Raw genomic sequence first — 8277 nt, 5'->3', positions numbered from 1 at the left:
CCACCCACTGTTATTACAATGCTTTGATTCCAAATCAGCATAAGGATTCTTTTAGTTCATAAATTAAGAATGGAATATTGCCTCTAAATGTTTCAAAATAAAGCCAACCTATTGAAAGCATTCATTTCTATTAATCATGTTATATAATGGGCTGAATTCAGATGCTATATTTATTTCACTCCAGAGGAAAGATCTCCATAACTCAACTGCATCTTCGCCACTCATGAATTATCAAGTCTTGCTTTGCTTGTGGGATAAATATATCTCAGTTATGTATGCTCTCTTTTCCTCTCTGTGTATCTATATATTTTTGGTGTCAATTTTTATTTATATGCACATACCTACTATGCTCGCAGTGGAGATTGTTACTTTGCAATAAGTCGAAGCAAATCAATTTGGCCTGCAAACACAATTTATTTTCCTACTGCAGCATTCTACAGTATCATCACAGGAGATACCTCTGCAGCCTTCATCGTAACTGTTAAAGCGTGCCATGTGGCAAAGATGCAAGGGGGTCTCACATTTGATCAAGCTGACAAGGAGTGTCAGGTTCCTGCTTTAAGCTGAAACACCAGCACAATGACACATATTTGATGTCATTTCAATGTAGATTGTGACATAGGCCAATTTATGGTCCAATTTATGTCTTGACTACCTTACCAAGGCCAAGCAAGCTATAAAACGTAATAAGAATTTCTTCAATCAATGTCCAGAGGAAAAACAAATCACTCAGTTACTGACACAATATTGCATCAACACCCTGTAAAGTTCTCACAAGTGTGTGACATGCCCCTAAGCTACAGCAAACATGTGTAGGAAAAGGCTGGGCATGACAGCATTGTGTCCCTGGAATGGAAGATCCTCAACTTTACAGCTCTTGCCAGGTCAGTCTTTCATCCTTACAGCTCTTCACTTTAAGAGAAAAAAAAAAAAAAAATCTTCCTCTTTTGCTTCCCCTTCTCCCAGTTTTAGCTTTTCCTCCCCAGCACTGATTTATTTCTTTCACTGTTCCTTATGCACTGTAGCTTGTTACCTAACAAATCTCTGCTGAAAATGCCCGTATAAGGTTATGGCGGTCAGACACTGACCATATCAGCAAGTCTTTTAAAGGCTTGCATTTTTTTTTGTTGTTGTTTTTTTTTGTTTTTGGATTCTCTCAAGTCAGAAACTCTTGCTCCTCAGCTCTTCTAAAGTAGAGGGTTAGCACATTAACTATACCTCAGGCAGCCGTTAGAAGAAGTTACCAATAGCAAATAGACATGTACAGCACATATTTTTAATTGGATATGGGATGTGTTTTTTCCTTCCAGAAGTCCAGTTACTGCTGCTATAATATGAAACAAATAGTCTTGCCTTATGGACAACATAAAACAGGTATGAGAAAATTCACACATGGTCTACAATCTACACCTTTATTCCAATATTCTTGTGATTTTGAACATTTAGGACCAAGTATGAGTATTTCTGGTTTTCTGTACTGAACAAGAACAGCTAACAAGAGACTTATTTGTGAAGGTCTTTGCCCTGGTAATTTCAGGAAAGCTGCTGTGCAGTTGGGACCAACTCTTTAGATGGTTACAAAAATGAAAAAGCAAAGGGACAGTACTCTACCCCTGTACTTCTCTGCATACAACAAAAAACTGCCCTCTGAAGCTCATCCAAATACACCACAGGTACATGTACACTGCAGTTATGCTGCTGGCAAAACATCAACATACTTGCTGTGCAACAAATGGTCTTTGACCTGATGAAGGGCAGGACACATGGCCTTGTGTAGGTGCTCCCGGCCCATCTCAAAACCACAGCAGGATAGTGGCCAAGGCCCATCCTTAGCAGGCAGAAGAAATGAAAGGCCCCAGTCAACTGCTGCAGCCACTCTGATTCCCCCAGCTGGTGAGCAAGGTGGATTGCAGAGCTCTTACACCTAGACACACAGATTCTGGCAAACTATTCCCAGCATTACCTCTGGGAGACTATACTGTGTGCACATCTCATACTATGACTATTCACACCTCCTTACATTTGATCATCTGATTATCTGCAAAGGTTTTCTGTAATGGTTCCCTGGTACTACTAGTAAAATCCCTTTGGCGACAATTCAAGGTACATTATACTTCTATTAGCATCCCCTTGTGTTCAAAAGGTAGATTTTGCTGCTCATTTCTAATTTTCTCTCCTTTCTCTGCTACTTTCTTTACTAATTTTCTTGCTCTACCCTTATCAACTGAGCTACATCAATATAGCACCTCCCACTAGGGCAGTGAACAATTTATGAATTATGTCAAACATAATCCAGCCTCTCTCAACTTCTCCCATGCAACAGAACTATAAATGACCTTTTGTTTTTTGTACAGAGGTTGTTGTTTTGTTTGCTCAATTCTTTTCCTTTTTAAAAAAATCAGTATTATTTAGTGTTGTACAATAGAAAGACCTTACTAAAAAAAATATGGGAACTATGGAAAGAGTAAAAATTTTTCCTGAAGATTGTAAAATGTTGAAATTTAATTTTGTCACAATTTAGAACAGCTTTCCAGTTTCAAAGTTGGCTCCCAGTGAAGACCACTTGCTTTCAAAAAGGCAACTCAATAAAAGTTATTGTAATAATACTTGCTGATGGATACTGCAATATATATTTTCATGAGAAGTGTTTCATTGAAAAAGACTGAATCAAACATTCACATAGTTGCTAGATCTCTTTTCTCTCATCCCAAAAATACACACTGGTGTCATTGTGATAATTTCACATATGGTTTTGATTGAAGCAGGTTCCCCAGATGCCTTGCTAGAGTAGCTTTTCTCTTCAACTCCATGATCCTTATGAACTAAGATGGTTCCTGTCTCAACTCTATCTCCATGAATCCGGCACAAGCAAATTTCACCCTTTTGGAAAAAGCATAGCTGGATCTGAAGATAAAAGTTCCTCTTTCCTTACTTTGTCAGGCAGGAACTCCTTAGCACTCTGTGCAAGCTTATTACACATCAACTTAGCTCGCACATTTCTTGGAGAAGAGTTGCAGGGCCATGTTAGAGATCACATCAGAGAGCCTAAAATTTCAAAAAGCAACAAGTAACTGGGACCATCTATTAACTCTATCAATAGAAAGCCAAGTTCTATTGCAGTATATTTTGGTCACTGTACGAACAGTAAAGGACAGAAAAAATAAGCATTTTAACATAGTACCGTAAATCCTACTGGATTAAGTGATACACACACCAAATAGAATGATTTTCACAGAGGAGACATTTAACGCAATAGACACAATGAGTTCTTTAACCACAGCTTAACAAACATGACAGCATGTGCAGAGTTACAATGGAAGTCATGGCAAACACTTGTAAGGGGAAAGGTGCACAGGAATTTCTTGCTTCAAAAATCTCTTTTCTGTCATTATAGCAACTAACATTACACTGCACATGTATCTAAAATTTGTGCCATGTCTATAATTACAGTGCTTCATGTAAAAGTGATTACCTATCCATAGGGTATATCACTGTGTACCCTGGATACATGGGGAGATCATGCAATTGGCCCATTTCTTTTCCCACCATACCATACCAATTCTGTATACCCTAAAAACTGGGATGCGGCATAGAGATACTAAGAGCTATTTTCAATCCCAAGTGAACTCCAAGGAGGAATTTGCCCTGGAAACTAAGTTGTGCTGACAGTACTATCCACAGATCCCCAGTGAATGTGTGATTGCAGCCAGCCTCCTTTAAAAGCTGAGAGTAGTCCAGTGTGATTGAACATTCCCATTCTACCTAGGAAAATCTGACAAAACTAAATCTAAGAAGTTATTTCCCCTTTTTATAGTCTCTTTGTTTATGCAGGCATAGGTCAGCTGAATTTTCAACCTTTAAATGCCACATGTGATGCTAGCTTGCCAAAAAAAGTTGGAAAAAAAATTATCAGGACTTGTTACATTTTCCCTTCCAAGCATGACGTTCTAGCAATCTATTTAAAAACACATATAGCTGATATCTACTTCTATTCAAAATATGAGTTTCCTCTCTCTAGTGTTCTAGCACTCTGAATGCTTCCATCCAAAAGTGGTAAACCAGAAGCTTGCTGTGCTTGCATAAAATAACTGCTACACTGTGCTGAAAGACATCCAACCTGCATTTCTGCTCGAGAAGTACACTGTCCCATTCTGTATGGTAAGTATATGGATGATCAGGAAGAGTGGCCTGCCCGTTACCCAGAGCTGTTTTTCCTGAACTCTGTATGAAAGCCTCCTTTTGCACTGATGAAGCAAACTGACATTATGGGAAGTTGTTTGCCTCTTGAGATAAGAACTTTTCATGGTACCAGGCATGACACTAGCAACCAAATTAAAATATAAGCATAAAACACACTGAGGATGTGCGATAATAATTATGCGACCTCTCTCTTGCTTCATCAAAAGAGAGCTGCAGATGACTTCAGAGAGATACAGCTCCCACATAAGTCAAGATGCAGATTATGTGAAGAACCCCTTCTCCAAATGAAAGAGAAAAGGAAATAAATAGTGGCAAAGTGACTGCAAAAATACATACTGTGCATTGTTAGATTCACTCTTTAAATGGTGATGTGATAAAGCCGAGGTTTGTTGACTCTTATGGCAGTATTGTAGTTCTCACCCCAAAAGAAGCAACCTATCACTTCAATGTTAATTTTTCAGAGCTGGCAGAAAAAGAACACTTGGGGACAGAAGTGTCTCAGTAGAACACTCACCATGAAGAAAGCTAGAATCATGCTTTTTGCAGCCACAAGGGTAATGTGCTGGAGAAGAACAAAGATATTATTGCTCTGGGAGCCTTGTCTTTTCATAGACAGCTTGGCTCAGCTTTGAATTGTTGTCCATACAGTGATGTTGGAAACTATCTAGTTGCATTCACCTTGAACAGTTCTTTCCTGGTAAAGAGCCTAAAGACCTTCCCTTGTGGAATAAAGGCTTCTGAAAGTTTGTCTTATGTGAAAGTGTCTCAGTCAGGTAAGGGATTAGGATGAAAGTCATCTTCTCCAATTTCCTTTTACTAATTGGGTGATCTTTGAACTCAGACTTGACTGGGGGAAAAACTTAAGTTGCAATGAGAAAAGTGAGGAAAAACTCTACTATCAAGTCATTTTGAAACACAAAGCAATAATATCACAGTAATAACCTTCTTGTAACAAACATGCACATTTGCATACACATTTTGCACATACAATCTTTTTAAAATGTCCAAACCTGGTTTTCTTCCTTGCTTGAACACGCACATTGGAAATTTTCCCACACTGCTCAAAGTTGCTCCCCAGAAGAATTAACTGGGAGTTTCTCTGAGAGAATGTGGAACAATAACAGTCATTTGCTCTGCTTACTGGACAACACATGGTTTTGCCAGAATATGCTTGCCAACTGGACATGATTTGTTGGAGTTACCTTGGCATATAACACTGAGATTTTGGCTTCTTTTGGTGTGTGCTCAAGCAATTCTGCCTTCTCTTTTCTCACTGGCTTCATAGGTTAAAGCACAGCAACAGCAAATCACAATATTCCCATCACATCAGCTGATAGGCTAAATATATCCACTTGTGAAAACAAATGGGGTCTCAGGTGTGACTGCATAATTCAGGCTTCCCTGACCACATTCATTTTCTCCCTTATCATGTGGCCACTAGTATACCAACAAGACTCCTGTCACAAAGTTTCTATGATAATCTCTGAAAACGAGTTGAGGGAGTCCACATCCTCCAGACCACTACATTAGAATCTGTGCCAAATCTGCTTCAAAACATCATCTGTCTTCTATCTGGAATCCCCTTTCACCCAAGAAAGAGATCTTGAAGTGAATGACTGCAACACATGAGGGAAGAAAGAGAGAAAGATGGGGAGCTTATTACACAGCTGAGCACGTTACTCCAGAATGAGTGATCTAGTGATTCAGAGTTTTCAGGATCTGAGTCTTTCTTGACTTACACTCAAATTAATTGCACAAATGTTAATGGAATCATGCCAGTGTAAAATTAGCCTGGGATCACAATCAGACTGGGAGACTAATTAAGTTACAGTCCCAATCAGTACTGAAATCTCTGCAACAAGAACGTGGTTTACAAAGCTGTTTCTCCATGTTACCACACACCTCTCTTCTTATGAATTTCTATGACAACTCAGTTTGATTTATAGCCTGTATGAATTTTTTGTTGTAAAGCTGTCCTACACAGTATATAGTCTCATCTTCTCATCCTAAGGAGATGGATTAGACCAGATATTCTGCCTCTATTCAGGTTGTGACTGAAAGCCTATTAGCACACAAATGGACATTTTCTTCAATTTTTGACAAACATCAATTTTCTTTAACCTTCGTGGAGAAGGTTCGTGGTTTCACTAGTAAATCTTAATGCAACAGCAACTAGTTATTAATACTTGATGTTAAAAGACATAGATCCAGAGGTTATGTTTCAGTACATTTGAACATACAGGACATCTGAAAAGCTGTATTAGGCAGTATGCAGGCAGCTAAGAATTAGCAGAAGGAGAAATTGCGCGTTAAACTAACATCAATACCTCACCACCAGCCTGAAAGACTGAGGAGGAGGTTGCAGAGACACAGAGCACATAGGCAGAAGCACTAGAGTAATATTCTTTCAGAGAAGGATATAAAACTATGAAACTGATTTAAGGAGAAATAAGCTACCTATGTACTGAAGAAGGAAGTTCTCCATGATTTTGAAGGTATTCTGCTCACAGAGAAGCAAAATTGCTTCTGATAGGTTCTTGGCATTATCTGGTAAAGTAGTCACAGGTAAGCCTACAGACATATATAGAAAAAAAAGCATCAAACTCACCCAACTGGTGAAGAGTCTCTACAACACTGCAACATTCCTTTTCAAGAAGCAGCCTAGATCCAAGGGATACCCTCCCCTCAGAGGCTGACCTTTATACAAGCCCAGTGTGACTTCACCCTGGGCCCACTGCTTGTGGGCACATGGGTAACACAGGTGCAAACAATCTGCCTGTGCTCCCTGGGCCAGGCACACCCCTTTACCAGGTGCTTAATCACCAGGTCAAGCCCTGACCTGACAGTTCTCCTACAGAAAGGTAACCACTCAAAAGAAAAGGGAAGAAATTAGTCTTAAATGACATCTAGCCTAAGCTGAAAAGGTAGCCAGGAGAGATCAGGAAACGTACAGTAGATGTTATTTGTTTCATTAGAGTTGAATGCTTCTTGTATTAGTCAGAATAAATAGTAATTGGTCTGTGAAACCTTTTGCAAAGTCTCTGTGTGATTCTACTATCAAGTGAAGAGATTGATTTCAAATCCAGAGTGCTCACAAAATTGGCTTTCTGGAAAAGGATGTGTTCTGGGTCTGGGAAATTAGATATGACCCTTTTTCTCCTGGGACGGAGTTTGTGTGAACTGTGAAGTCCTGATTTTTGAGAGGATATGAAAAAGATTCTGGGCCCATGATATGCAACAGGGAAGCTGAAGAACGAGTCAGGGCTATCTGCACTCAAACCACAACCCACATCTCCAACTAATCAGTGTCAGGGAGATTAAGCAGGGAGAAAAATGACAGATTCCTTTAGGAATATTTTGGAAAGCTACAGGACAAGGCTTCATTAGTAACGGGAAAACTGACAGGTGGGTTATGAAGACCAGAATTATACACTAGTCCAATATGTTACCAGTAGCCCAGCTATCTGAGGTTATGTGAAGATTACTTCATTCAATTTTTTTTTGTATTACACTCATTTCTTTACATAACCTCTTCAATCAATGGAAGAACTACTTTTCACAGAAGAGCTTGAGAGAAGCAACCATCAGTTGTGATCATTAATTTTATGAATGATTTGTTGGAAACGGCGTTAAATGGCAACATCAACCCACAAATGAGCTTTGAAATGTTCTTATTCCAAGTCTGTGCAGATGGGCAATTTGCTGTGTAATCAGTTTTCACATCCACCCTTTCAATCAGGGTCACTTGTATTATAACTGTGCTCTTATTTTGTAGGTTTATATTTCACAACATATCACAAATGCTGCATGTACAAGTCCAGTGACCAAAAAAGAGATAATTCAGAAAATATAGCAAGAGTATGTCCAAAGACACTTTGAACAGAGATTTCAACAAATATAACACTCTGGGATTGTCAATAAAATAAAGAGATATAGCTAAAGAGGAGCTGCTTGGAAACCAGTGATTGATAGAGCTTAAGACTATTACTTTACCTACTCCATGAAACATATGTCTGTGCTGTAGCGAAAGTAAATTACAGCAGCAGTATTCCTGTATGCAATTAAAAAGAAGTCTTA

The 8277-nt window shown here is 38.9% G+C and overlaps 1 long non-coding RNA gene across 1 annotated transcript; it reads right to left on the bottom strand.

The window, feature by feature from the left end:
- Positions 1 to 1391: 1391 nt before the first annotated feature.
- LOC125691233 (uncharacterized) lies at positions 1392 to 6895 on the bottom strand. Its single transcript, XR_007376053.1, has 2 exons — positions 6809 to 6895; positions 1392 to 3045 (listed from the first exon to the last, which is right to left on the bottom strand). It is a non-coding gene; the product is annotated as an uncharacterized LOC125691233 (long non-coding RNA).
- Positions 6896 to 8277: the final 1382 nt, after the last annotated feature.

The sequence above is a fragment of the Lagopus muta genome, chromosome 3 (assembly GCF_023343835.1).
Source record: "Lagopus muta isolate bLagMut1 chromosome 3, bLagMut1 primary, whole genome shotgun sequence".
Taxonomy (NCBI): domain Eukaryota; kingdom Metazoa; phylum Chordata; class Aves; order Galliformes; family Phasianidae; genus Lagopus; species Lagopus muta.
This window is presented reverse-complemented; position numbering and strand designations above follow the sequence as displayed.